The 12,837-nt window shown below is 34.9% G+C and overlaps 1 protein-coding gene across 1 annotated transcript in view; it reads left to right on the top strand.

Moving 5' to 3' along the window:
• Positions 1-3,806, top strand: part of p (WD40 repeat domain-containing protein pink) — a 78,004-nt gene extending 74,198 nt beyond the window's left edge. Inside the window, exon 8 of the mRNA XM_067144163.2 lies at positions 3,636-3,806. The gene's annotated coding sequence lies outside the window, so the exon portion shown is untranslated. The remainder of the gene's footprint in view (positions 1-3,635) is intronic.
• Positions 3,807-12,837: the final 9,031 nt, after the last annotated feature.

Below are 12,837 nucleotides of genomic sequence, written 5' to 3'. Positions count from 1 at the left end.
TACATCTAATAACTAAACAAATGTGTTTGACATAAAAACTAATGTACAAACACATAATTAACATTAAAATCTGAAATGAACTATGTGAAAAATCTGAAAAATAAATTAGGCTCTAAATTCTTAGCATCTGGAGTATGCTCAGCATCCAGACTCTTTCCCGTATTAATATTCACAGAATTGTTAGTTCAATCACTGCTGATCATTACAATTTCAATTGCAAATCGGGAACTGGTAAAGTTGATTCTGTAGTCCTATCATCAATCACCAAATCTACTTGAGTGATGTTAACAGTATGTAAGCCACTGGACGCCACTGTAAATAACCATCAGCTGACGCAGTACTGCTAGGTGGTGTTTCCACATCAACCAACGTAAATAAAATGAAATTAAATGTTCCCGTAGTGCTCGTTAAAACCATGCTGAAATGCTGTTTGACATTGTCAGGACGGCACATGAAGATAGGGTTAAAACTGACACATTCTTAATTTGTGGCTGGTATGAATTCGCAATTCATTGCGGTGTCCATGAAGTTAACCTGAATAAATGATAGATAAAATTGGATAAAATTAATGAATAGAAGGAATGCAAAAGTGTTTCCAATTTCTTGGCAGATATTTTGTTTCAGTTCTTCTAGGGTGTGTCAATTTATCTTGTACCAGGTGTATGCATAAGTTTTTGCTGGTTTTTGTGGTAAAGAAAACCTGTAATTTTCAAAGAAAATTCATTTCTTGTTTATTCAAAATATTCGCCATTGGCTTCTACACACTTCACCCATCTTTTAGGTAAGTTATGAATACCATGCCAGAAAAACTGCTTATCTTTTGCGGCAAACCATTTTTCAAACCATTTGCCAACTTCCTCAAAATTGCTGAAGTGCTGCTCTGCGAGCGCGTGCCCTGTTAATGCAAAGAGGTGATAGTCAGATGGCGCCAGATCGGGGGAGTACGGCGGGTGCGGAAGGCTGTCCCATCCGAGCGATTTCAAGGTGTTTTTCACTGGTTTTGTTGTGTGAGGCGGTGCATTGTCATGTAACAAAATCACTTTGCCATGTCTTCTGGCCCATTCTGGTTGTCTTTCGATCAGTGTGTGATATTTAAATTAATCATTTGTTGGCGATAGCATTGTGCATTAATGGTTTCACCTGCAGTTGCTCGTCTTTGCACTTTTGTGATCTACCAGAGCATGCACTGTCTTTCACATTGAAATCACCACATTCAAATTGTTGAAACCATGTCTCACATGTTGTAATCGATGGAGCGTGTTCACCATATGTTTCTATCAGCGAACGATGACTTTCCACAGCCTTTTTGTTTTGATTAAATTAGAAAAGCAATGCATGCCGCAAATGTTCTTTTTCAGGCACAAACGTTGACATGATCACTGAACGATACAACACAGACGCTAGTGTTTGGTGGACTCAACTTGTGTGTGTTGGTACGTTAATGTCAGACGAACAGACTGGCGTATGTGTCAAATTCATACGCTGCGTACTGTTTGCTGGCACCATCTCTTAGCGGAACTGGAAAAGATTTATGCGTACACTTGGTGTACACAATTTTGTTTAACTACCCCAGAGATAAAAGTCGTGGTTTAGGTCGGGAACAACCTGGAACTTCTACATCTGGGAATCGTTCTTGAAATTGTGTTTGGGCCTGATGAGCTGACTGAATTAACACATATAATGCAGTAGATAACCTATACTGAGCCATAATACACTTTGTGATGTAATAGACAAAACAGAACAGCACGCAACTCACCAGTACATGTTTTGTAGGCACTCGCTCTTTAACAAGCTTGCTGTGCATCCAGGGCCAGGACTGATGCTCTCACACCTCTCGTGCATTAAACTTGGCAGGTGGTTGTCGTGTTTCCAATAGGAAGAAATTGCATAGCTGGTTCGTAGTTCATAGGCTCTCACTGTATTTCAGTCTCAACTTCATAATCCAGTATTTCTTGACTAATTGTTGAGAACCTTTGTAGGAAGGATTTCTGCTATCAGACTGGGATTTCGTCAGTAGATTGTGCAGCTGAAACTGAATGAGTGATTTAATTATTTCCTTCTTTAAATAAATTTGGTCCTGTTATTCTTTGCACACCACGCTCCTATTTTTGTAATCATGAAGGCCTTCCTTATGCAGCATAGTAGGTTTTGCGGAACTCTAGTATCTGTAATTTTGCATATTAACATAACTTGTAAGCCTCCGTGGCTCAGGCGGCAGCGCGCTGGCCTCTCACCGCTGGATACCATGTGAGATCTGTGCTGGACAAAGCGGAGGCAGGACAGGTTTTTCTCCAGGTACTCCGGTTTTCCCTGTGATCTTTCATTCCAGCAACACTCTCCATTCACATTTCATTTCATCTATCAGTCATTTATCATTGCCCCAGAGGAGTGCGACAGGCTTCGGCAGCCGGCACATTTCCTATCCTCGCTGCTAGATAGGGGCTTCATTCCATCCCTGACCCGGTCAAATGACTGGAAACAGGCTGTGGATTTTCATTTTCAACATAACTTGTCAGCAGAAGGGGATCAATGACTCCATCATGCAAATTTGTTAACAATCCATTGACAGAATCTAATCCTACATTAAGGATCACCAGGTTTAAGTTTTTGCATTGTAAATTTATAGGTTTTTATCTTAAAAGACTTCTTGGCCCTTTGTACAGAATGTTGAGATAGAGGATAACAGAGACTTTATTCACTTTTCATGCTTAACTTCAAAATACTCAACTTACTGTTTTTGTTTTTTAAATAAATAATCATAAATATTAGGTTTATTATATGGTAATATATTCCTATATTGAACGACACTAGTCTGGAATTTGCAATAATTCGTACAAACTTTTTATCGCATCATAGAACACCACAATACACTATAGCATTTTTATTTCACACAATTCTCCTTTATACTCAGTTGGCTTGGATTTTGTAGATCACTGGTACAGTATCATTCATAATATACATATTATGTTACTGTAAGCTACAATTTTTTTTTTTTCTTTTTTCATTTGAAGACTAGTGCAATATTCTATTGACTAGTGTGTTTATAGTTGGAACTTTGGACTCTATAACACAAATCTCTTTTTGTGAAATATTTCCTTAATTTATGCTCTCTATTATGACATTGTTTATGGCTTTTATTATGTTATACGTATTTTCTCATTACCTTGTTTGTACCTGTACATATTTTTGTTATGGCTTCGGCCATTAGGCCTATATTAAAACAAAAATCTATAATTCATACTTCCAACTAATTCAAATAGGTTGCAATTCTGTTAATTTGAACACAGGGTTTACCGTACTTTTTGAAATACATTATGTATACTTTATACATATTCCAGGAGAGGAGGTCAGAAGGGAAGAGGAGATGTTGAACCATAATCATGACATCATAGAGTGGCAGCTAGTTTCAAATATAAGAAATCAGAGAAAGCTACTAGAATCCTAATAATGAAAAGCTCTAATGTTAATATACTATAACCTCAAATTCACCCAATTTCAACTAGGGCTCATAAATACAATTTCTTTATCATAAATCTTAAGTGCAGCTCTAAATTCAAAATACTCAAACATATCTACCATGAAATTAGAAGTACCTTGTCCTGGTTACCTAATTTAATTTAATTTTATTTTCCAAGTGTCTGCAAGAACTACTCAAGTGCCCCGGAGAATGAAACAGCTGACGAATGCAGTGACGTGAGTAACTTGGACCCACGACCTTCATATACCATTCTGATATAGAACATTAATCAAGGACCAACTTTACATTCATATTTTGACATGCCGGCCAAGCCTACAGAGCACTTTTCACTATTTTTTGATACCGAAATTTTGACATAATTTACGAGGAAAGAGTAATTCAGAGAAATAAATGGAAACAACAAGCAACACCTCTAACTAGAAGATGTAGAATCAAAGACTGGTCATCTCCAATACTCTCAGATAAAAGGGCTTGGATTGGCATAAAACTTATTTATGGAATGACTCTTATGCCTTTTTTGCGCTAACATGCCTTCGCAAAAAAATTTGATAATATCCTACGGACCTCTGCGATTGAGTATATCCAATGGTCAAGTTAAGTAATTAATATTATGTACATATGCATGTTTATAGCTAGTTTCGATAATTCTGGATGAGTTTTAATTTGCTATATTTTCAGTCCGCATACAGATATAAAACACTTCCACCTTTGTAGGGTTAAACAAAGCTCTGGAAATTCCCATCTCACTGAAAACCAAGTAATGTTAAACAAAGATATTCTCATTCTGTGGCAAAAAGATGGGTGGTCTTTCAAACCAGCATATTTATTCTCTATCCTATTTACAGTAGTTATTCTTGTTATCTCATACTTGTATGCAGCCTCACTCTGTTGAATCTCACTCAGATATTTTTGCAATGTTTCATGGGAATATTAGCTCTTAGCTCCAGTACTTGTCCCAGAAGGAGGAATTCAGCATCTAAAAAATAAGAGAATAAGAGAGTATTTATATTTGAAATTTGTCTAAAGACATAATGATAAATAAACAGTTTAAAATAGCATATTTTGAACTGTTCAACTTGTGAATTTTTATACCAAGGCATTCCATTTTTAGTTGTATAATTTTCATCGCTCTACATATCCGTAGTATAATCATCATCATAACTATTTTCCATTTCATCTGCTACTTCTTCATGTACTTCTATCACAGTCTTATTCTGGCAACATTTTCTCTCTCCCTCTCCCTCCATGTCATATGAATAACTTGTTCCTCTTTCTGAATACTTTTCTTTTTTGACATTTTTATACAGTTTCGACTCAGTTTATAATTGTTAGGTTCTTCATTTTGATAAAACTAATTTATGAATATATGGTATAAACTTTAGTAAATACCTGAAAAAGAAATATAACATAACATCTTCATCGTCCTCCTTTCCCCGTATCCATCCCCTGCCAGATCAGGGCATTTATGTTGCTTCTCCACCTTCTTTTCTCCTTACACCATTGCTCTTCCATAATTTTGTTCCAGTCCAGGCTTCTTATTCTTCTTTATCGAATCAGTCCACCTTGCTCTAGGTTGCCCTCTCGCTCTCTTTCCCTTGAACATCTCCATCACCTGTTTTGGTATTCTTTTATCATCCATTCTCTTTACATGTCCAAACCATCTTAGTTTATTTCTATCAATTCTCTCATTTCCTTGCCTTTCCAGTTATACTTCTTAGGTATTTAATTTCACTGGCTTGAATTCTACTTCATCCCCCACTTGTCATTGTCTAGGTCTTGGCTGCATAAGTGAATATGGGTGCATAATATATTTTTTACATTATCTCTTTACACTTCCTTGGTACTTCCTTTTTTCAGACAAGGTTTCTTAACACTCGGGTAGAATGCATTTCTCTGTTGCACCCTCTTGCTAATCTCCATGTCCGAAGTCTGTATGCTGCTGACACAGTTGTTGTACATTGCTTGCATCATGTCTTTGGTTTGTGTACCCAGTCACTTTTTGATCATGGCTTCCCAAACCTTTTCCCTAAGAAGAAGAACAACATAACATAAGGTATTATCTGTTATTATATTTTTTCTTTTTCAGATATTTTCTAAATTTATTTGTAAATTAGGTTCGACACACTGAAGAACCTAACAGTTACAAAGCAGGAACAGTAGTTATGTGGAACACATACCTCTTATAATTTAATCTACTGAATTAAAAGTGAGGCAAATTCACAACAACAAAGGACAAACAATTTTGAAATGCTGGAAAGACTTAAGCTAGCCATACACGTACAGGAAATCCTCAAGGAAAAAGCCTCTGGGATTCCCTTGGGGATTTTCTCAACCGAACCCTCGCCCACACACGGAGAGGATTTCCTCAAAGAAATCCTCAAAGAAAAGGCCTTGGGGATTTTCTCAAGGTTCAACTCCAGGTCAACACAACAGTTCTGTTGACTTGTGGTGGTTGGTTGTTCACGTGGTGTTGCAAATAGTTTTTATCATGGTAATATTTTGAACTCGCTTGCCACAAGCAACCATTCTGGTATATTTGTATAAATTATGTTAAAAGTTCTCGAGACATGACGATATAGGATGCTCCCGACAATCACTTCACTTCACAAATCATCTAGGCCTACTGCCGTCAACACATACACGCAGCAAGAGACTGGGAAAATCCGGCCTGCTTGGCCTCAAGGCGGAAAAGAATTGAATTTTGTTCGGGATTTTTGGATCTCTCGCACCCAGTGCGGCCTCAAGGACGCCGCCACACATGTTGGAGAATTCCTCAAGGATTGAACTGTTCAGGCCGAACCTTGAGGAAATTCCGCTCGTGTATGGCCACCTTTACAGACAGTAATGGGCAAAACATTTTGTGCAACTGATCACCAAGAACAAACTGCATAAAAATATGTATTCTCTTAGGATTGAGCCATTTATGCAACCACTATAACAGACATGACATGATAAACTAATCTGACAAGAATTACAAATACCATCTTTGCAAAAAAAACAAAAAAAAACAAAAAAACCCACTTTACTTTAGGTCACTACTGAACCTGCTTGGCTGCTTGGTAACCTTAATACTCAATACTTGTTACTTTATCATTTTGTTGTGATTTTATTTTGTGAACATTTAAAAATAGAGAAAATTATCTCTTCAAATTAGATTTCCATTGTGTATTGATTACAGTTCATGATATTTAGAATAGCTTTAACTACATTTATAACTGTAAATGAATTACCTTGGAGTGCTTTCATCCATTCACTCGTGTGTAGTAGAGTTAATACCCTTTTTCTAGTTCACATTGGAGAATTTATCAAGGACAACACCACAACCAAATATTGGTTCCCCTAGTATTTAAGCATTTATTTTTGTCTTGTGTGAAATACTTCTCTTAGTTTCTGTTGAATCTGATTTAAATGAATGAGTAAGTACCAAAATAAATAGGTAAATGTGCAAGTGCTTTCAATTCTTGCTGCAATATTATTCTTGTGGTAAATTGTAAATTGTGGCAAGTTATTGTGCAGTAAATAACACAATTTTGTTTATCTTTTATTAATAAATGTATATTCAGCAATCAAATAAGTTAACTTAGTTACAATTTATGGAACAATGCAAAGAAGTAAATGTCGGCAAAAAACAAAGGAAACATTAAAAACAAACTTCATTGTGAAGTGACATCATTCAGGAATCATCCATGGAATCACTGGCAGAGTAGTTGGATCACTCTGTAGATATTTTTTTGTTGTTGTTGTTGTTGTTCAGTTTCTGAGGACAGCCTGTCTGCAAATGATTAAAAGGATTCCAGTGAAGTTATTCATATACTGTTATAAAAATGATGAAAGTTAGTTTAATTCTCTGGAAGTTATTTGTTACAAGAAGAAATAAAAGAGGTAAAATGAGTATAGAATTATTCATTTAAAAACTGTGAAAGTAAAATATATTACAGATTTCTACTTCAAACAAATGGCTATTGCTTTACCAAGGGTTGCACAGTATATCAGTGATATTTATTTATTTATTTATTAATACATCCATAACAGGGTATATCCCCAATTACAAAAATACAAAATACAAAGTACAGAATACATTCAATATATAAATGGTACCTATATGTACAAAATAATATATAACAATTAAAAAACCAAGATTGCCACAACTAAATTAAGAATAATTTAAACACATTTTCAGTAAGACATACAAACATAAAATATTAAAGTTAAAGTAGATAAAACAAATAAGCAGAGAAAAATGAAAAATATTCATAAGAATAGCAAATACACAAACACATATACATTGGAAAAATAATAGTGGCATTACATACGTCATATTTCAGTGCTGAATTAATTTTCTCCAATAAATTATTCATTATAATGTAAATATTGTTTTAAAATTTTTGAAAATAAAGAAAGTGATAAAGCAAAATCTATTTGTCTGCTGTCTGAAGATATTCTGTTATATACTTCACACATTTTTACAACAGGTGAATTTTTATGATGTGAGGTGCTTGAGAAGGGGCAGTAAAATGTTTGTCTCAAACGAAGAGTTACCCTCTTGGTATTGAAGTTGATTCTTTTAAGAAACTCTTGGTTATCTAATATTCCATTAACTGTCTTGTAAAGAAATATCTGTTGAGCTAATATTCTACGTGTACTGAGCTCCATTAAACCAAATTCATTTAATAGAGTTCTATAAGAAACTCTTTGATCATATGATGATCGGTTATATTTTTAAAAATATTGCAAAAATTTATTTTGTATTTTTTCTATTTCGTTAATTGTACACATGTTCTGAGGAGCCCACACTACACATGCATATTCAAGTTTACTTCTAACAAGATGACTGAATAAGATTTTAAAAGTATATTCATCCCTAAGTTCCCGAGTATTTCTAATAATAAACCCTACTTGTTTAAATCCATAATTTGTAATATTATGAATATGACTGTAGAATGAAAGTTTTGAATCAAGCATAACACCCAGATCATTTACTAAATTACACCTCTGCAAGATCTCACCATTTATACTGTAGTTATGTAGTCACATTCTTATTACGAGAAAATGTGATCACAAAACACTTTTTAATATTGAAAAAAAGCCTGTTTGCAACACACCATTTGTAACAGTTGTTCAGATCGGCTTGCAATTCCATAGCATCATCGTACCCGGTAATTTGCTTGTAAATCTTTAAGTCGTCAGAAAAGAGTAAACATTGTGAATATTTTATTACTTTCGGTAAGTCATTTATAAATAATAAAAAGAACAATGGACCAAGGTTTGAGCTCTGGGGGACTCCAGAATTAACTTTGAACTGAAATGAAGTATTTTGTGCGTAAGATACAAACTGTTTTCTGTCTAATAGATATGAATAAATTAGTTTCAGAAACTCAGAAGATAAACCAAATAATGATAATTTACTCAAAAGTATGCCATGATGAATTTTATCAAAAGCTTTTGCAAAATCAGTATAAACTGCATCGATAGGAAGCCCTTCATTCATTGAATCAGAAATATCCTGAATAAAGTTCATAAGATTAGTCGTAGTAGAACGCTTGGGATAAAAGCCATGCTGAAATTCTGATACGTATGGTTTGATATGATTAAATATTCTAACATAGGGTATTTGTTCAAAGAGCTTCGCTGGAGCACATATTATTATGAGGGAGGTTATCTGCCTACATTAAATTACTGTATTCAAAACGCCATTCAGCTTATTTGTTTCTCTTACTTTGAGCAATATCCCATTTGAAGCTTAGCATTTACACCTCTTCCAACCTGTATATGAATTTTTGTACAAGTGCCAGTAACATTATTTTTCATCATGTTGACAGGGTATTTAAGATACATCTTTGTGGTGTATTTAAAGTGAACAGCATAGTTTCTAATCCATGCTTGCAAGATTTATGCCCTTTAATGTTTTTTCTAGATTTCAGATTGATATTTTAATATTTCTCTGGAGTATTAGTTACTTTTACTGTTAAAAGTTTGTATTTTTGCTCCAGTTTTGTTAGTTACTTCTAGTGTTAAAAGTTTGTATTTTAGCTCCAATTTTGTTAGTTGAAGAACATAGTCATTAAATTGTTGAATCCTGTATTGGGAGTACTTAATAATTTTTTGTGTGTTATTTAAATGTTTGATTTCCACATTGGGCATATTATATTGTAGAGAACTAATTTATTAATCCATGTACTCATAAACTGCCAGGACATTTTTAACATTCATAATACACCTGATGGGGTACTGAAATGTAAATTATCTTGTCTTTTTTTTATATATTTTATTTTAAATGGAAATGATTATGTAGCAGAATTGGATAACCATTGTACTCTTGTCATACTAGCTGTGATGATCAGTGTATCCATATTATGCTTGCTGTGAGATTTTTCCATGGTTTGTCATATGTATGTTGTGATATTTTAACATGTGTAAGATGAAATGGATGCACTGTGTATCTGATTGTAAGCAAATGATCATGTTAGGAAGAGACATCTGCTTTCTGGATAAAAACTGTGCCATGTAGTTTATCTTTGTATTTTATTATAGCTAATGTACATAATATTGTCCTCATTATCATCATCACTCAGTTTAGAGACTGATCTGTTACTACACCTGTTCAGACCCTACATTCTTAACCCATTTGCAAAGGAGTTTGGTATTAGCTTCCTCCCTCCTGCTGTAAGTAGAATTTTATGTCTTCCATATTGTTGTGGTTGATATAAGAGAGATGCATCCCTTTACATTGCTGACAGTGTATTTTTGGTGGCAGTAATCATAATTGTTTGCATTTACCATTGGTGGAACAACTGACAGCCCACAGGAGAGCCAGGCATATATCACTAGTGGTACACAAGCAGTCAGCCTTTTCTCATCATCAAGGTTACTTCAAATAACAGTTTAGTTCTCTTTATGAACATGAATTCATCTGGTAATCATTACAACATTTTGTACATTCATGAAGTTTTCCACCGTTATTGATGATTTCTAGAGTTCCTCCCTGCCATACGTGGAATTTTTCCATGTTCCATACAGGCAGGATATTTTCAGTGCTATTCCACCTTTTTTTGTATACTTATGGTGGAAAAACTGACAGCTCACAGGAAAGCCAGACATGCACTACTAGTGGCACATACGTGGTCTTCCTCTTTTTCTCATCAAGGCTATCTCAAATGAAAGTATTAATTCACATATTAGTCATTAATGCAGTTGGTAAGACTGGAGGATTTGTATACTCTTCAAGTTTTTGTGCCATTATTGATTGTTTTAGGAGATATTTCTCATTTCTGTACATCTCATATTATTGCCACCAGGCATGACCAGTTGTCATGCCATATGCTGACTCCTGAAGCTGTATAACAAGCATTCAATTCATTGCTAATTCTTCCCAGAAGGCAAAGAAATACTAATCAGTATGAAAGCGTGTTGCATTGGTGGAACATAACAGCCTCAGAGAATGAAGTATATGTAGCACTGGTGGTACACGCTATCCTGACCATGTTAAGCAGCCATCTCCATTAGCTTATTACCATTGTTATTCATATTTTTTAAATTATTAAATTCCTCTGTCTTCCACATAATTATTTTCCTTCATTGAAACTTTTTGCCTCAGCATTGAAATTGAGTGGTCCTTCATATGACCCCATCAGCAAAGACATTACCCAATTGATGTTACTATTATTTTTATTATAATTTTTTTTTTTTCCAATTTACTTTCTCTAGAGTCCTGGAATTCAGCATCATTTATCTCCAAGAGATGCTTAGAGTTCCATAGTACTGCTAAATTTTAAAAGCCTTCAAGACAACCAGTTTTTCCATATATGTGAGACATATACAGTAAAACCTCATTAAGACGTTTCTGCAGGGGACAAGGAAAAAGAACTTGCTAAGCAAGAAAACGTACTACTGAATAGACAAATAAAAACTATCCAACAGCAATAGGGAAACATTAGATATGATTTTTTTCTGACATGACTGTATTTTTAATACCAATACCATTGGTATTATAAATTTACTCACTCGGGACAAATATTTCAGGTTCGCTATGGGAATCAACATCTATATCACATGAGGGCATTTTACGTTATGTATCCGCAGGTACAGTGAAAACTATATCTACCCTTTCTAAAGATGAGAGGAGAATATTAAAAGGTGTGGGAAAACATGAGAGAACAAATATGAAAACCTTTTCTTCTGGGGATTATAAAATAATAACTGTAGTGCACAGAAAGATATGAAAAACACCAGACACAAAAATATGAAAACATTTGCATGGGGACCATGAAAATATCAAGTATTATTGCAGGTCACACTCTTTTTAAAACAAATGGTAGTAGAAGCCTTTTATTTTGGACTAGTGGGTTATTAAACATTATTTTTCGTCACACTCTTAGACAATGAACTTCAGGTTACACTCAACCATGTGCGACTGCTACTTTGGCCGCCATTTTGAAATGGACAGAACTTCGATTCAACCAACTCGAATGATCAAATCGAAACTCGAAGGTGTGAGTTTAAACATTCGCGCTACCTCTGCACTCTTAAAGATGCGGGTGCCAGCCCTCTTTTGGATAGATTCTAATATTGTCATTAGTAAGGAATTTCACGACTTTTTTCCGAACCCATAACTAGGCTGTCACAAGACAAATATGCACCATGCTAGTCAACTTCAGACGATAATGTTCGTTATCTAGATGTAGGCTATCAGGCGACAAATATTCACTACCACTCAACACAAAATCAATTTCTAATTTCCGAATGGAATGCGAAGTACAAGCACAAACAGGCTCACTGTGTTATTCAGCAATCTCACTGCTAATCGGCAAGCAAAACTGAACATTCCTAAGGCTAACGGCTTGCTTCCTGAAGGTGCATCTTATCCTCGAAGTTCAGGAATTCAAGGTGTTTTCCCATTATGTAACTTTTCCCGTTATATAACTGCAGTGAGGGCTCTTTCTTACCCAAGTTGCAAATCACATTCCTTTCACAAGTGATGACGAATGACATTTTCAGGGCTAGGAAAAATGTGATTGCACTAAACGGTAATAGCAAAAATTTGTGACGGGGTAAGTGAGGTATTTTTTATATACAGTAGATTAAAAATGATGAAAATTGGGACTTCAAATTTATGTCATGCTAACCGGGTAAACATGTTAATGAGGAACGCACTAATGAGGTTTCATTGTAATGCGATGTTGCAAAACTGTTTCTGTAAGTTAATTAGGGAGATAAAGCTAGAACACACCAAGACAAACTTATTGTAGATAGGAATACATATGCCCGTTGAAGTCGGCAGATGATGTTGGGGGATGTTTACAAAGTTATTGGTGGTAGAAATGTAGAAAGCTATGAATAACTGTTAATTCACAGAAGGTGCT

This window comes from Anabrus simplex, chromosome 3 (genome assembly GCF_040414725.1).
Source record: "Anabrus simplex isolate iqAnaSimp1 chromosome 3, ASM4041472v1, whole genome shotgun sequence".
Taxonomy (NCBI): domain Eukaryota; kingdom Metazoa; phylum Arthropoda; class Insecta; order Orthoptera; family Tettigoniidae; genus Anabrus; species Anabrus simplex.
This window is presented reverse-complemented; position numbering and strand designations above follow the sequence as displayed.